Below are 19,394 nucleotides of genomic sequence, written 5' to 3' on the forward strand. Positions count from 1 at the left end.
GAGCTTGAAGCAAGGAAATAGTTTGTTTATGCTGCAAAATGGGAATACCCTTTAGCTTTTATGCAGATTATAACGTGAATATTGGGTTAAAAAAATTATTGACCAAGACTTGCTTTTATTTTTTATTTTTATTTTTGGCTGATTAAACAATGTCATAGACCAAGACTTTGCCCCAAAATAATAATAAAAAAGACCAAGACTTTGCCGAAAGGTGGTTGGAGACTTGGAGCTATAAAAATATGCTTAAAGCCTCCAATGAAAAAATAAAAAATAAAAACCTCCAATGAAAAGCCTCATGACTTAAAACTGGGGCCAGCACATTTCTTTAAGGAAGTTTCTTCGGTTTGTTCAAGAATGCTGATACCAGGAGCTTTCTACTTGTCTAGGTAAGCATTTTTGTCCATTCTTTTTCTTCTCTAGTCAAGTGAACTGGCTGTTGGGTAATTACGCGTTTGAAATACTTTACATTTTTAGATTCCATCTACCGTGGAAAGATATGACAATACTATCGTTCTTTGGGTACTACATAGTTCTTGGAGAGAGTAGGATTGGCCTTACATGACAGTGACACATCAATATTGCATTTGTAGAACACGCTTGTATTTAGTGCAATAGTGTATTAAACACGTTGAGATATAAAAATACGTTTAAAATTAGATATGTGTCCGCATCTTAATATGTCTAGTACATGACACAATCTTAACCCTTATTTTTATACACTTTTTTCCTCCTAAAATTAGAAATTTCACTTGAAATAAATAATCCAACTTTAAAGGTTGAAAATGGAAAAGTACCATCACTATTAGATTGTAGAAGTTCGATTTTGGTGTAATAATTGCATCGTCTACCCCCATAATGACCCCCATAATGTCCTTTTAGGAGCCAATGTTTAGAGCATTCACGTTGGCCAGCACATTTCTTTAGGCTCCATTTGGGAGTTCATAAGGGAATAGAATGGAATGGAATGGAATGATCATAAGGGAATGGAAAAGAATGGAATGGAATGTATTTAAGTAAGGGAAAGGAATGGAAAAGAATAGAATGGAATTAAGTAACCTTGATTGGATGTTTTAAAATAAAGGAATGAAAATGAATGGAATGTAAGTAATCTTGTTTGGGAGCAATATGGAGGAAATATAATGAAATCATTTTATGACAATATTACTATTAGACCACTATTTTAAAATAAAGGGTTGAATATATAGGGTATTTTAGGAGTTTTAGTAAAAAATCATTAAATCTAATTCCATTCACTCCCATTCCTCCCAATTTCGGAGAGCATGAAAATTTGAGGTTTTAAGAGAATAGAGAGGAATGAGTTCCCTCCCACTTAAACTCCCAAACAATTAAATGAGCTTTTTATTCTCTCCATTAAAACTCCCAAATAAGGGAAAGGAAGAATATTCTAAAATTATTATTTTTGTTCCTTTCCATTCAATTTCATTCCCTCCTCCCAAACGAGGCCTTAAAGAAGTTTCTTGGTTCGATCAAGAATGCTAATACCAGGAGCTTTCTACTTGTCTAGGTAAGCATTTTTGTCCATTCTTTTTCTTCTCTAGCCAAGTGAAGTGACTATTGGGTAATTACGCATTTGAAATACTTTACATTTTTAAATTCCATCTACTGTGGAAAGATGTGACAATACTATCGTTCTTTGGGTACTATATAGTTCTTGGAGAGAGTAGAATTGGCCTACATGACAGTGATACATTGAGAAATGTCAATATTGCATTTGTAGAACACGCTTGTATTTGGTGTATTAGTGCATTAAATACATTGAGATATGAAAATACATTTAAAATTAGATATGTGTTCGCATCTTAATATGTCCGGTACATGACACAATTTAACCCTTATTTTTATACCCTTTTTTCCTCCTAAAATTAGAAATTTCACTTGAAATAAATAATCCAACCTTAAAGGTTGGAAATGGAAAGGTACCATCACTATTAGATTGTAGAAGTTCGATTTTGGTGTAATAATTGCATCATCTACCCCCATAATGACCCCCATAATGTCCTTTTAGGAGCTAATGTTTAGAGCATTCCCATTGGTTGTATTAAAATAGTAAAAGCTATTTTTGGCATAAGAAATACCAAAAAGTATTTCAAATCTACAAATTCATTGTGTTTAGAGCACTCACATTCACATTGTGTTTAGAGCATTCACGCTATAGCAAGTTGCTACTTGCTTTTATTTATTTATTATTCTCTCGCAACTCAACCTCTTACTCTCTCTTCTGTTACTAATGGGTGGATGTTTTATATTATTTTAGTGGGTGCTTATATTATTCCCATTAGTTGTCAAATGGAGAATCATATCGTGAAATGATTTTTTATTTTTCTATATCGTGTACCATATTGATTCGTGTATCGTAAAATACATAAATATCTAATAAAATTATAAAATAATTATAGATATACATATATAAAAGGTATATTCATTATAAATTTGATATACATTTAACTTGTAAAGCTGTGATTTCCAACTATGTTGTGTTGACTTTAATTTCGTGTCAAATTTGAATGTAATTGCTTCAATCATTTTCCCTGTATGTATGTGGGTTTAATTGTAAGGGATGAGTGTGAGAGATCAATGAATAATCAAACTTCAAAAGTTGAACAAGTGGATTTTGCGACTGGCTCGCAATTGTCTCGCAAGAAGTAACCCGCGAAATGAGTCATGTGTAAAGCACATGACTGGAAGATAAAGAGTCACGTCAGGCTAGAGTTTTCACAACTATCTCGCGGGTAAGGCCAACCTGAGAAACTTTCTTTTTGGCAAAAAGTTGTGTTTTTCTTTACCAAATTTTTACCCACCTATATATACCCTCATTACCCACAAATTGTAATGAGTGCTTTGTAGAGAGAAAACCCTAGAAAATACACTTATGAGTTAGAGATTGTTATACCCACAATCATCTATACATTTCCCTATGGTTTTTCTCAAATTCTACCTCTCTATCTCTATATCTTTGAGAGGTTTTTAGTCCAAACACTTACCACACCCATTCTGAGTGTAAAGTGAGATTTTGGTGCTACTGGGAAGCATTGGAAGGAGCCATTCATTGGTGGATGCAATCAAGCTGAATTGCGAGATTTGGAAAGCTAGAGAAGACAAATCTCCTAGAAGTCAATTGGTAGCAGGAGCTTGGAGGGCTCAAGTACATGAGATAGACTAGGCTTGGAGGGTCTTTTGTTATTCGCGTACTCCAACTTTATTCTCTAGTGGATCAATTTCGACTTGAAGGGTTGCGGAGAGGTTTTTCATTGAGTTCTTCGATTTCCTCTTCGATAACACATCTCAGTGTTATCTTGTGTTTGCATCTTTTTTCCCTACTCTTTAAGCTTTCATTTTATTGTTGATAATGGATGAATATGGCTTAGGGTAGTATTAACAGTTCTTTACGCTTATTTACTCTTGTTCTGCACTTAGTATAAGTTAGAGTAAAAGCTATCTAGCCGTAATTTTTAATTAAGGGTCTGAACAAGCTCTTGTGTTTTAGCACAAATCCGAGCTTTCAATTGGTATCAGAGCGGGTACACTTATCGGATTTCATTATCCAAGTGCGATCCTAGACCCCAAGTGAGATAGATAAATCTCAATCCCTTAATGCTCCTTTATACTTTGATAGGAGTAACTATGTTTTTTGAAAAGTAAGTATGCGTGCTTTTCTTTGTGCCGTTGATGAGACGGTGTGAGATTCTATTGAGAATGGGTGAGTAAGACCCACTACTGCCAAACGCCAATAGCAAAGCAGTTAACGCTTTTTTCTGTGGTGTTTCTACTGATGAGTTTCACAGGATTTCGCATGTGAAGTCCGCCAAAGAGGCGTGGACCATTCTTGAGACAACCTACAAAGGTACCAAGAAGGTTAAGGACGCCAAGCTTCAAATGTTCACTACTCGGTTTGAAGAAGTAAAGATGAGCGACGATGAGTCGTTTGATTCCTTATAGGAGACTCAATGAGATAGTGCTTGTTAAGTTCAATCTTGGAGAGAAGATTGAAGATGCCAAGGTGGTGAGATCTTAAGATTTTTACCCAAAAGCTTCCGGGCTAAGGTCACAGCCATAGAGGAGAATAAAGATTTGGATGAGATAAAGATTTAAGAACTCTTTGGATCTCTCAAAACCTATGAGCTCGGACTGCCCTCTCACAAGTCCAGCAAATCACTTGCTTTTAAAACTATAAATGAGAGAATGGGTGATTCCTCCGATGAAGACGATGTAGAAAAGGGGGTGGCGTTTTTTGCAAAGGACTTCCAGAAATTTCTCAAGATGAAGAATAATAGGAAGTCATTTAAAAAAGGAAAGTTCTCGTCCCCAAAAAATGACAAGAGGGAGTTCAAGAAGAAGGATGGGAAAAACTCGTCATCAACTCAAGGAATCGTGTGCTATGAATGTAATGGGCATGGACATCTCAAGAAAGAATGTCCAAACTACTTGAAAGGAAAGGGTAAAGTGCTTACTACTACCCTTAGTGACTCGGAGAGCACAAAATCCGATGCGGAAGGAGAATGTGATAGTGAGGGAAAATATTCAACCTTCATGGCAATTAATACTGTTGATTCTAAAGATGAGTTGAGCGACTTGGTTAATGAGCTAGGTGTACATTCCGGAGGTGAAGAAGTTGATGATTCAAAATATGAGGATGTGTGCCTCAACAAAGGTGAGAAGAACCTTCAAGAAGTGTATAATGCGCTACTTGAAGATTGTGGCAAATATGCAAAAGTTGCCAAAAATGCGGTTAGAAAGATGAAGAAAATCGAAGAAGAGTATAAATCCACACTTGTGCAACTTAAGGAGGTTAATGTGAAGTTGAAGAGCTAGAGGAAGAGTTGTTGAATGCGTATTCTAAGATCAAGTTCCTTGAACTTGAAATAATCCAAGCAAATGTCAAAGTGGAGTGCATTTCCACCAAAAAGCTTGAAAGTGTGCTTTCTTCTCAAAAATCTTCAAATGATAAGACAGGTTTAGGCTATACTGGTGAAGGAAGCACAAGCAACGGGCCTACGAAGGAGTGAAGTTTGTGTTGTCAAAGAATGTAGAGAAGCCTAAAGTGTAGAAGCACAAGATTCAGACCCCTGTTGTTGCAAAGAGAACCATTGGTCTAAAACCAAAGGAAAAATGGAATTCATTACCTAATAGTCAAAGTGGACCTCAAGTGAAGCATTTCTGTCATCATTATGGCGTGCGAGGGCATACAAGGCCAAATTTCTTCAAGCTTCAAGCATTCAAAAGGGCTGATTCTTTGCGTCGCCAAGACAACTCAAGAAAAATGCCAAAGGGAACTCAAGCTAAAGGAGAAAATAAGGGAAAACTCATTGGAGATGTTATGGAGATGTTGAAGAATATTTCATCATGTCTCGCTAGCTTCACCCCAAGGATTGAGAGTTATGTCGATCGTACCCCTCCTTCCAAGGATCTCACCCAAAACACTCGTACAGTGTGGGTGAAGAAAAGTACTTATGCATGATCACTCACTATGCTCATGTATTAATTCTTCCAATGTATTAGGGTAATAGTTTCATGCATCATGACATATGCAATTTTCTTGTGTCATTGCTTCCATTTTAAGCATGTTTCTTTTACAAGTCTTTGTTTGTTTTCCTTGTTTTTGTTGATCTTACTTTATTGATGTATTTTTAAGTGTGTTGAAAAATCCAAAAACCCATAAAAAGTGAAAAACTTCAAAAAATTTGATCGCTTATGTTGTGTATATCATATGTGAGTTTGGCCTAATACCTCCATACTAATGACGTAGTGCATTTACAAGCTTAGCTTGTTATAATGCACATTATTTAAGTGTAAACGACATCTAGAAATCTATGTTTGATTGGTGTAAATAAATCTTCAAGCTTGTCATGAATGATTAGTCAATAGTCTTGCTTGATCTTGATACATGCGTAGACTTGTACCTATATATCTCCTCGCATTTTTTTTTTCAAAAGAGCTCTTCAAATGTCAATCTCTAAAAAGAGAAAGAGCTGCAAAAATCTTGTTTCGAAAACTAGTTTGACTAGGAAAAGGTGGAGCAAATTTGCATTAAAATGTGCGGTGCCAAAGCCAAAGACTTATTTTTCAAAAATATCAAAAAGTTCATGGCATCGTTTCTCAAAAATTTGAGTTGTATTTGATCAAAAGTATGAAATATGGAAGCCAAATGAAAAACTTTCAATCAATATGTAAACACATTGGTGAGGGGTCATATATGTTCATTTCTACAAATGAGATAGGTCACTTGATTTCGTACTAGTTGTGTATGACTTTTTTGAATTGATCATTGAAGTTTCATACTAGACTATAGACTAGTTCATACTTGATCCACACACACAACACACAAGTCTAATGCTCAATGAATGCCTATTCCATTTGTGTGATTTTATATTTTTTTGAAAGTGTTTTTATGTATTTTGTGTGTTAGGAGTTTTTCCAAACAGTCCATTTTATTTTTGTTGAAAAACTCTTTCAGAGGAATTTTTGCGAGTAAGTCGCGAGTAAGAACCTACCCGAAAAAATGAGGAAGCCAATTTCAGTATTTCCAGAAATTTACACAGAGAGTTTCACAACTGTTTCACGAGAAGAAGCTTCCCACAAAATTTGTCCTGCGCTTCAGAGGCCATTTCGCGATTAACTTCGTAAGAAGCTTACTTGCGAAATGAGCGGTTTTTCAGTTTTTAAAAGCCAAATAGTGACAGTTTTTCAAATCACTCTCTTTTGCCTCCTTTGTGCCTCTCTCAACCTAAAACACTCTTTCACTCAAATCTCACCAAAATATTAAGAACTTTCATTCCTAAAACTCATCTAAGGTATGTTTTAACACTTTTTCACTCTTGATTCCTTAGATTAACTCTTAAATTCTAGGATTTCTAGTGTTGGGTTATTTTTGAAAATGGTTGGGAAAAACTTATTTTCTTGCAAATTTTTTTTAATTTTCTTGATTGGGCTATGTCCCATTGTGTATGTTTGTGTTTGTGTTGGCCCCAAGTGGCATTTTTAACATGTATTTAGGCAAGATTTCAATATGTTCATGCATTATTTTAGATGTTAGTGGTTTGTATGAACTTTAAGTGTTTGATGAAATGCTAAAATGACATTTTCTCGTTGTTTTGGACTCTGATGAGTACCAAATTTTGGGGATTTCTATATTTTTACATTCTTAACATGTTTTAAACATTGGGTGTGTGTTTCACACACTTTGCCCCATGAGTGTCTTGTCATGCATTGCTTATGCATCTCACATGCACACTTGATGCACACACTTGATTACTTGACATGTTTTGCATTTCATTCATGCTATGTAAGTCTTGTTAGACCTTTAGCACTTAAGACATAATCTTGTGACTTTGTTTGTTTGCTTTCATTTTTAGGACTTTTTGTTCATTTTATGGACTAACTTGTATCTAATCAAGTTTGTTTCCTTGTTTGTATTTTTTTTTGTTTCTTTGTGTTGGTGTTTGTTTTGAAAATGTCCCCTATTAAGAAAAAGGTCACAAAGAAGCCTTTGAAGCGCCCCCACACCTCCTTGGACTCGTTCAGAAATGACGATGCTAATATGGCCTTCACTGATCACTACAAACGAGCCCTAATCATTCTAGAGAGGACTGTGGACTTAGAGTCCCTAGAGGGCACTTTCATTCCAGAATGCATATGAAGATGTCATTCTAGAATTCTTCGCCAATGGCATTGTGGAAGGTGATCACATCAATTGTTGGCTAAGAGGGAGAGAGTTCTCAATCTCAAGGGAATTGATTCAAGAGATTTTGGAGATTCGTCTGATGACTCTGCACACATCTCTTCAATATGATAAGAGAAGGGAGAAACTTGAGCCACTCGTAGAAGTTCTTGGTGGACAACTCAAGAAGAAGGCCTTGCACACCATTATGTTCACCCCGGAAATGCAGGTTTTGGCCTACATCATGATCTTCAACCTCTACCCAGTGAAGAACTTGACGAATTTGTCAAGACCAAGGACCATATTCCTATTTGATCTCTTTACTCAAAAGGAAATCGACATCTACGGTCACATTTATCACCTCTTCATCAAAAGCATCACAAAAAGGAATTCAAGGCTAACTCTACCATTCTCAAGCCTTGTCATGTCTCTTATTTTAAGAGCAAGGGAGAAGATTCCAAGTGGACTTCAAGGGATGCAAAGAGAAGATCCTATTAGTAAGCAAACCATCATCCAAAGCAAAGCTCATATTCTCGGACCAACTATTGGTGTCTCTCAAATTCCAAGAGATGATGCTGCTGAAGAAGGAGGAGACACTGAAGAGGAAATTGAGTATTTCACTTCAGTTCCGGAGGACACTACACAACCTTCTTCCCAAGCGCATGCAAGAGCACCCGATCACCTTGATCATCTGATCGGAAGGGTTAAACAGTTGCATGTAATGCTAGCTTCACATATCAGTTACTCCACATCTCAATTCACATACCTTAAAGGCCAAATCACTGCCCTCTCGTCTCAGATGTATGACATGATAAGGAAATCGAAGCTGGAGTCAGATTCAAAGTTTGATCCATTCTAGTCTCTTTGGCCATTCCGGTAAAAAAGGGGAAGTAGATTGAGGGGAAGTACAGCTTGAGGGGGAGTAGCAAAGTAGCAAATTTGGCATACATTGGTTTATTTTGGTGGTTTCTAGTTTACTTTAAGTTCTTATAGCTTTTGAATATTTACAATGCTTTCGTTTAAAGCTTTCAAGTACTTTAGTTTAAAACTTGGTTTTCTTTAGTATTGTTTTTGTATCTTAGTTTCTATAGCCATTTTGATGTTTATTGCTTTCTAATGCTCTTAGCTTTAGCTTCTTTAATGCATCATGTGTTTGTTGGACATGCAATAGATTTTAGCATTGCTATTAATTGCATTGTGTGTCCAGATGATCATTTACCTGATAAATGTTCATTGTAGTCATTTCCTGATCATTGTTTATGTTTGATCAAGTTATGCTTCATGTTATATATTTCAACTGGTATCTTGATCGCATTTTTTTTACTTTACGTGCCTTGTGCTCTACTTGTCTTGAGTTTAATGAAGTTTTGTTGTTATGTGCAAGTGTTTCAGGATACAAGTGTATATGGTGCAAGTGCTTCACAGCTTCTAGAATTAGGTGTGAGTGAATTTTGCTTATGTTTCCAAACTCACGTTTAAGTCTAGAGTCTGTAGAATAGTTAAAGGGGGAGATTATAAAGTTGTGATTTTTAACTATGTTTTGTTGTCTTTAATTTCATGCAAAATTTGATTGTAATTTCTTCAATCATTTTCCATGTATGTATGTGGGTTTAATTGTAATGGATGAGTGTGAGAGATCGGTGAAGAATCAAGCTCAAAAGTTAAACAAGTGGATTTCGCGACTAGCTCGCGACTGGCTCGCGAGAAGCAACCGGCAAAATGAGCCACATGTAGAGCACATGACTGGAAGATGAAGAGTAGTGGCAGGCTGGAGTTTTCGCGACTGTCTCGCGGGTAAGGCTAACCCGCGAAAGATCCGCAAAACTTTTTGTTTGGCAAAAAGTTGTGTTTTGCTTTACCAAGTCTTTACCCACACTATATATACCCTCATTACTCACAAATTGTAAGAAGTGTTTTTTAAAGAGAAAACCCTAGAAAATACACTTGAGAGTTAGAGATTGTTATACCCACAATCATCTACACATTTCCTTGTGGTTTTCCTTAACTCCTACCTCTCCATCTCTATATCTTTGAGAGGTTGCTAGTCCAAACACTTACCACACCTATTCTGAGTGTAAAATGAGATTTTGGTGCTGCTAGGAAGCATTGGAAGGAGCCATTCATTGGCAGATGCAATCAAGCTAAATTGCGGAATTCGAAAAGTTAAAGAAAACAAGACTCCGAGAAGTCAGTTGGTAGCAAGAGCTTGGAGGGCTCAAGCACATGGGGTAGATTAGACTTGGAAGAATTTTTGTTATTCGTGTACTCCAACTTTATTCTCTAATGAATTAATTTCGACTTGGAGGGTCACAGAGAGGTTTTTCGCCAAATTCTTCGATTTCCTCTTCAATAACACGTCTCAGTGTTATCTTGTGTTTGCATCTCTCTTCCCTACTCTTTAAGCTTTCATTTTATTGTTAATAATGGATAAATAAGGCTTAGGGTAGTGTTAACGGTTATTTACGCTTATTTACTTTTGTTTCGCACTTAGTAAAAATTAGAGTAAAAGCTATCTAGCCGTAATTTTTAACTGGGGGTCTGAACAAGCTCTTGCGTTTTAGCAAAAATCCGAGCTTTCATAACTAATGACCAATTTAATTATTACTTATGTAATAAAATTTAACAAAGCTAACTAAATAAATCAAATTAACTTATATTAATAACATGCACGCTCAAATTAATTAAACTCAAAAGTGATAATACATGATATATGAACCAAAATAATAATATCTTTTCATCAGCTTGGCTAATCAACTCCATCTAAGTCAATGATTCCCCAAAAAAAAAAAACTCCATTACTTAAAGTTATCATCATGTTCAGCATCTTGCAAAATTATTTTTTTCATAGACATTTTCTTCATTATTATCAACATTTACTATTTTTTGTTTTTTTATTCTAATAATTTTTTCTTGGCATTCTAGCTTTTTAGACTCATAATAATAATGACAAAAAAAATAATTATATTTTCATTTAATACATTATTAAAAGCATAGAAAATAAATTTGTACATATGAAAGCGAGTGTTACGAGTATACTCTAGATTTTGTAAGAGAAAGAGAAGGGAGGAAACTCAATTAAGTTTCCCAATAATTTTGTGTTATAAAAGTCTAACAATTTGTTTAAATCAAATAAAACAACAAATTTTAACAAACAAAAAAAAAACCAATTTTAAACCCACATGTCTATGTATCGTACGATACATATAATTCACTGATACAATATGATTCATTCAATATGTACCTGTGTATCAGACGATTCATGAGAACTTACGATATGCAACTTTTTGTACACGATACAATACATATTGTGTATCGTACGATAATGACAACTATGTTAATGGGTAATATGCTAAAGTAAGAAATGGGATATAGGAGGTATTTTTAAATGGAATGTCAAAATAGATAAAGTAGGTTTTTGAGGTACTAAAAATTAAATTTTTTAACACCACCAATGTGAATGCTAAAGAGCCTAAATGGGGGAAAAGGGATAAAAATTATAGGCACTCTTTCATCTAAATTAAATCAATAACTTCAACCCATCATAACACTAATAATATTTGCTAACATAAATCATGAGAACTAAATTTGTGTCCCAAGAATTACATTGACCTAATCAACTTGCATTCAAAAGATATGTCATTCACTCATCATTTTTTTCCAACCTTCACAACATTGGAATTGGGCAAAGTTAATTATAACCAATAATCTCCTACCAATAAAAAAAAAATGAAAATTCCATGTCAACATAAAATAATAATTAAAAAAGACACATCAACATCCACGTATACATTTGATTCTAAAAAAAATTAATTTATCCATTTTAAGAAAATAAAAAATAAATAAAGAACATGTTCTTCATGAAGAACATGTTCTTTCGTGTTCTTCTTGAAATAATATGTTTAGTTGTCGAGAAAATTAAAAAATCAAGAACAAACCCAACATGAAACACATAAAATCTAAGGGCATCGATCTACAAAATACAAAGACCTTCAAAGATTCAAAACACGAAGAACATCACATGAAAAATCAAACCCTCCGTACAAATATCAAACCCAAAAATAAACCAATAAATATCAAACCCATAAAAATTCGAGAAACTAACCCACAAATTCGAGAAACCTAGAAACAAACCCACAAATCTCCGCCACAAATCTTCCACCTATCTCCACCACAATCTCTACCACCAAGCCAAGAGATTGAGAGATGAAAGAGAGAGACCCACCAATCTAATAGAGATCCACTGATCTGTAAGAGAGAAAAAGAGACACCAATCAGAGAGCTGGGTTTAGAGAGAGTTGAGTCGTGCTACCTTGCTCTTCCTCCAAACCTTGATCTGATACTTTCAATTATCCAAATCTATAAAACATAGAGAGAGAGAGAGAGAGAGAGAGAGAGAGAGAGTGCCTACGATGGAGATGGCACGGCAGAAAGGATCGTCGGTAACGGTGCCAAAGGAGAACAGTGCAAAGGTTGAAGAGCGAAAGGGCCGGTTCACCGCCGATCTACTTCAAATCACTGCCGATCTTAGCCCCTCTCTTTTTAAACCCAAATCCAAACCACCGCTGACCTCAGCCCCTCTCTCTCTCTCTACCCAAATCCAAACCACCACATCTCAACCTCTCTTTCTCTAAACCCAGATCAAAGCCATATCCCAAAAACTACAACCTGAACTTGAAGAGAAAAAGAAATAAACGAAATCAAAGAGGGGGAGAGCAACGTTTGAGTGTTTGACCCGAGAGGGTGAGAAAGATAGGAAAATGAAAATTGAGTTTGCACCGTGTTTGAGTTTTGTGTTTATTGATGATGTTGTGTTTGGTTGACAAGATAATATTTTTTTGAGTTTTGAATTTTTTGTGTCTGTGTTCTCAATTCATATTATTGTTGGTTTTTAATTCTATTTTTTATTTTTTTTATTTAGTTAAAATTGATAAATTAAAGTTTTTAATTTATATATTGACGTGGATCAGACGTGGCATTTTAAAAATGTCAAATAAATTTTTTATTATTATATTAATGACCACATCAACATTTACTATGTTAACAGTGTATTCCGTTTACCACATTAGCAATTTTCGTTAAGTGAGTGATAGTAAGGACCAAAATGAAACATGTTTTTCATTTTAGGGACTAAAAACGGTAAAATAAAAAAGTAAGGACCAACATAATTTATAAAATAGTATTGTAGCACAATTGTAAACTTACTTTTTTTACAATTACAATTCCGGGTAATGCACACTTTTATTGTTTTGATGCTATAAATTTACAATTGAGGGGTTTTACCATGCCCAATGTCAATGCTCTTAGTACATTAAATACATTGAGATACAAAAATACATTTAAAATTGGACATGCGTCTGCATCTTAATATGTCCGGTACATGATATAATCCTAACCCTTATTTTTATACCTTTTTTCCCCCTAAAATTAGAAATTTCACTTGAAAAAATTGTCCAACCTTAGCAGTTGAAAATTGAAAAGTACCATCACTATTAGATTGTGGAAGATCAATTTTGGTGTAATAATTGCAACATCTACCCCATTAGTTTTGTTAAAATAGTCAAAAAGCTATTTTTGGCAAAAGAAATACCAAAAAGTATTTCAAATCAACAAATTCATTGTGTTTAGAGCATTCACATTCACATTGTGTTTTTAGCATTCAAATTGTGTTTAGAGCATTCACGTTGTAGCAAGTTGCTACTTACTTTTATTTATTTATTATTTTCTCTCAACTCCACCTCTCACTCTCTCTTCTGTTACTAATGGGTGGATGTTTTATATTATTTTGGTGGGTGTTTATATTATTTCCATTAGTTGTCAAATCGTGAATCGATTTTTTATTTTCCTGTATCATGTATTGTATCGAATCGTGTATAGTAAGATACACAAACATCTAATAAAATTATAAAATAATTATAGATACACATATATAAAAGATATATTCATTATAAATTTGAAATACATTCAACTAATCACCAATTTAATCAATACTTATGTAATAAAATTTAACAAAGCTAACTAAATAAATCAAATTAACTTATGTTAATAACATGCACGTTCAAATTAATTAAACTGAGAAGTGATAATACATAGGGGTGTGCATGGGTCGGGTTGAGGGAATTTTTTGACCCAACCCACCATGGTGGGTCAAAAAAATTCAACTCAACCCACCCCAACCCAAATGGATCGGGTTGGGTCGGGTTGAACCCATGGGTTGGACAAATTTATTATTATTATTATTATTAAATTGAGTAAACTAAATATAAATATAAATATATTAAAAAAATCCAAAGATTAGTATCAATGTAACTCCTTAAAGGCAAATAACACTAATGACTAAACAACAATAGTAATTTACTAGAATTTGTGTGAACTAATTGACTTTTATATAGGATAGGAAGAGTTGGTTATTTTAAAAAATTTATTAATTATATAATATATTTAAAATATATATATATATATATATATATATATATATATTAAATATACAGGTTGGTCGGGTTGGGTTTGACGGATTTGAAATTTTATGACTCAAACCCAACCCGATCCGCTATCAAAAAAAAAATTTATAATCCAACCCAACCCACCAAGGCCTAAAAACCGACCTAACCCGGCAGATTGGGTTAGGTTGGGTCGGTTTTGGCGGGTTGATAGGTTGGCTGCACACCCTTAATAATACATGATATATGAACCAAAATAATAATATCATTTCATCAGCTTGGCTAATCAGTTCCATCTAAGCCAATATTATCATCATGTTCAGCATCTTGCAAAATTATTTTTCCTAGACATTTTCTTCATTATTATCAACATTCATTTTTTTTTATTCAAATAATTTTTTCTTTATATTTTTTCTTGGCATTCTAGCTTTTTAGACTCATAATAATAATGACAAAAAATAATTATATTTTCATTTAATACATTATTAATAGCATAGAAAATAAATTTGCACGTATGAAAGTGAGTGTTATGAGTCTACTCTAAATTTTGTAGGAGAAAGAGAAGGGAAGGAAAAAAAAAACTAAATTAAGTTTCCCAATAATTTTGTGTTAAAAAAGTCTAACAATTTGTTTGAATCAAATAAAATCACAAATTTTAACCAAAAAAAAAAACTAATTGTAGACCTACATGTCTATGTAACGTATGGTACGTACGATTCACCGATACAATATGATTCATATGACAAGCACTTATGTATCAGACAATGCATGAATATTTATGATACGCAACTTTTTGTATATGATACGATACATATCGTACAATATGTAACACATATCGTACGAGACTGACAACTATATTAATGGGCAATATGCTAAAATAAGAGATGGAATATAGAGTGTATTTTTAAATAGAGTATTAAAATAAATAAAATAGATTTTTGAAGTGCTAAAATCTAAATTTTTTAGCACCACCAATGTAAATGCAAAAGGGCCCAAATGTAGGATAAATGCATAATAGTAATCAATGGTTCACAAAAGTGGTAACTCTTGTGAGTTACATCCATTGATTACTATTAGATCTAAGGGTCAAATACACTCATATAGTATCATTATTACTCCCTAAAATTAGTAATTTAAGCATTAACTCTTTTTATTAAAGAAAAATGAACCACAACATTAACTCTCTTTTTTTTTTCGTCCATATGATCATCTTCTTCCTCTTGTCTTTCTTTTTGCACTATACTTTCATCCTCTTGTCTTTCTTTTTGCACTATACTTTCAGGCCTCCACCATTCATAAAATTCTCATAGTTGGGTCGGAAAGCAGCCCCAGAACTTCTCTTTTATTTATTCGTCTGATGTTCCTAGGTAATTTCATAGTTGACATTGAGAGACCACATGTGCTCTAAAACTATTACAGTGAAAAGATATTTCTTAAATTTGGATTTCCATTACCACCATTAATAACAGCCTTGTATCTATATAAAGGAGCTTTTAAGCAGATGGCTCGTTTTCAGTTGAAGAAATTTCTTTGTGGAGAAACATGAGAAGAACTTTCACATTAACTTTAAGAAAGAATCTTGACTAAAATATTTTGTTTATATTTAGAGATACCGGCTCAACCATAGAAGCAATTGATACAATGATCTAAGGCCCCAGATAAAAGAAGGCACCTCAATGCAAATTAATTACGGCTCAATCACCTAAGAAAAAAATTTAAGGCGCCACTAATAGAAATAAATTGATATGAAGAGCGAAAATTAAGGAAGCTTAAAGACAGAAAATTAGGCCCCTTTGTAACAGATGGTTTATCAAAAATAAATTAATTAATTAAAGCCCCCTTTCCCAAAACATAGAAATTGAAGAGATAATGTTCCTATTTAAAATCTAAATTAATGGCTTTAAAATAACTTCATTGATAGAAACTAACATTTATTACTTGAATCTATAGGAAAAAACAGACAAAAAACATTCCCTCTCCATCTTAAATCTCAGGAAATCAAATACAGTATCGATTAGTTTTTTTTTTTCCCCTACTCACCTGGCTTCTCTCTAGTCTCCATCTTGATTCTATTTTTATAGCATTCTTCGTTGTTGGCTAGCTACTCTTCTTTGATCTTCATTCAGGTTTGCTTCTATTTGCTCTTCCTTTCTTTTTATTCTTCTTGCTACAAGTTTTTTTTTTTACTTGTTGCCGAGTTTCACTGATTTGGGTTTCTCTCTTTTTTTGTTAAGGAATTGGAACTAAACACTCTCTAGTCATAGTCACCACCCGGGTCTTTTTACTAGACTTTTAAAAATTTTAATATTTTTCTCCAAAGTACAAGTTGTACACATTTATGGCTGGGAAGCATTTCACTTTTTTCTATGTTATGAGTTATCATGTCAATCTGCAGGAATTATCAGAAGTCAGAACCCATGTGAATTGCAGACTATAGTTACACGTTTACATCCAGACTATAGTTACATGTTTACATCAAGTATTCCACTTTATTTTAGTACTTCTATTTTCAACCTACATCAAGACTATCTAGTGATTATTATTTTTTTTTCGCTTTGTTTTATTTCCATCCATTTAGAAAGTCATTAATTTGTTATATGTAGAGTGTTGTCTTAATTTAATAAAATTATAAGTTTAGGATAATATATTTTGTATTAAAATTAATTTGTTAAGTTATGTGATAAATAATTTTTTATTCCAAAAAATTAATAATTTTTTATTACAGATCATGTTTTATTTTAATTATAAATGTTTACTAAGAGAATAAGTGATATTAAAAGGAAATGTAAAAATTTAATTAGTAATTTTGTATCTCAAAGAGAATGATAAATAGATTCTAAATATAAAAAAATTAAAAGTTAAATAAATATTATCTAATTAATATTTAAATAATTTTTTAAAAAAAACCACCTAAATTTTTTGCCTAAGGCCTCCAAATTTGTTGAGCCGGTCCTGTAGAGACATTATATTCAGAATTCTTTTGACAGCGAGCCTAGCAAGAAGAAACGGACTTGAGAGTTATTTTCAAAAAAAAATTCCAACAACAAGTCTAAGAAGAAGAAAAGACTTGAGATGTTATTTTCAGAATTATTTCAACCATCATTCATGATAGAGGCCTGAAAGTATAGTGCAAAAAGAAAAATAAGTGGAAGAAGATGATGATATGGACGAAAAAAAAAAAAAAGAAGTTAATGCTGTGGCTTTTTTTTCCCCTTTAATAAGAAGAGTTAATGCATAAATTACTAATTTCTAGAGAATAATAATAATACTACTATGAGTGTTTTTTGACCCTTAAATCTAATAGTAATCAATAGTTTACATCAAATGTAACTTGAACCAATATATATATAAATTTTATTCATTAAAAATAGTTTTCATGGAACCCAAAAAAAAATTGTGATATTATTTTAGTAAACGCGCATCTTTGGATTCACACTGCTACTTATGGATTCGAGCTGGAAAATGGCCGCATGACCCGAATCTGGAAAGGCCCATCATCTGCATGGGGCTAGACTAGCCCAAATGTATTTACAAATTGAAATACAATCAGGTAAAACTAAAACCTCTCTCAACTCTCAGACTCTATCCTCTTTGCTTAGAAAGTGTGAAAACTGTGTACATTTTTCATTCTCTATAAAGCCTTTTACCCGATACAAAAGAAAAAGTAATAATAATTAAAAAAAAATTTTAAAGCTAAATTACAAATTACACATAACTTTCAAGTTTATTCAATTTAATTAGTTTTATCAAAAAAGTTCATTCATAGCCCCCAAAATAACTTACTTTTGTTAGGGATGGCAAAATTAGACACGACTCGTGAACCCAATACGACACAACACGAAATTAGCAGATTATGGATTGAAACTTAATGGGTTAGTGTCATATTCAGGTTGACATTACTGACCTGATTAATAAACGGGTTGGGTTAGTGTCCAATACATAGAACCGTTTGATCTGTCTAACCCGTTTAATAAAATAAAAATTTACCAATATATTCTTCAAATCCTAGGTATATAAACTTATTAGTTGTTGTGGTTTATTTTCTTTAACATATTATGATTGATTACTTGTGATATTTAGATATATTTTAGTTTTGAATGATTATTTGTGATGCAGTTACTCATTAGTTTTGAATTTTATACTAAAATTTTTTTTTTTCTTTTTTTGGTTTTTCATAATTCAATTTGGTTAATACCATTTTTTTTCATTTTGATAAAATCTGATAAACAAGTTGACACGATTAGCCCGTTTAATAAATGGATTGTGGTAGAGTTGATAAATCTAGACCTGTTTAATAAATATGTCGGGTTAGTATTGACCCATATAGTCGGATACTTATAAGTCGACACGACACAAACCCGACAAGCGAACACATACTGCCACCCTTAACTTTCGTTTGTTTGACTATTCTCATTTTGGAGGTCACTAACAATGAATTTTTTATGGAAACTAACAAAATAACTAAATTGAATAAACTTAAAAGTTAAAAGACTTAATTAAATGAAAGTGAAGTTAGAGGACTAAACTGAAATTTGGACAAACTTAGAAATTGTAATTTATAATTTGGCCTAAAAAATCATAGGCTTAGTTTGCTAAATAAAAAAAAGTAGGATCATGTAGGTAAATCACATCCTACCGAGCAAAATATACCATGAGATTCTCATATTGGCCTACAGTCCCAGTACTAATGAGTCTCACACTACTTGAACTCAAGCGCTATGACGAAGTGGATGAGGTGCTTCACCACTAGACCTTATAACAGGGGTTAGACTGTCTGCATTTTTTTTTTTTTTTTGTAATGGTTTTGGTAATAACTTGTTTGAAACTAGGATTTTAGGCTATACATTAACATGTCAGCTTTAGAGTTTGAGATAAATGTTTGGATACAAAAAAAAAAAGGCAAAATATTGGAGATTTTATTATTGAATGTTGATAATTAAATTGCCTTTAGGCTATTTAGATTGCTTAAAAAAGGTGGGAAAAATAAAAGTTAGGTACAGTACAAATTGCACTAAATTAAATTTAAACATGTGGTTGTATCGACCAATTAAATGGTTAAAGTTAGTTTTTTTTGAAAATTTTATCAAAAATATTAATTGTTTTTTAAAAAAAACATTATTTATGCTAAGTGTCAATAAAATTATGTGATTGAAAATTAATTTGAGACCTAAAGAACTGCATATAAATTTTGCTAAAAAGGAATAGTAGGCTGCATCATGGTCAGCCATGAGATCTTCCATGCAAAATTGGGGTTGTTATGGGATGTTTGGTCGATCACAAAA

This window comes from Castanea sativa, chromosome 4 (genome assembly GCF_040712315.1).
Source record: "Castanea sativa cultivar Marrone di Chiusa Pesio chromosome 4, ASM4071231v1".
Classification (NCBI taxonomy): Eukaryota; Viridiplantae; Streptophyta; class Magnoliopsida; order Fagales; family Fagaceae; genus Castanea; species Castanea sativa.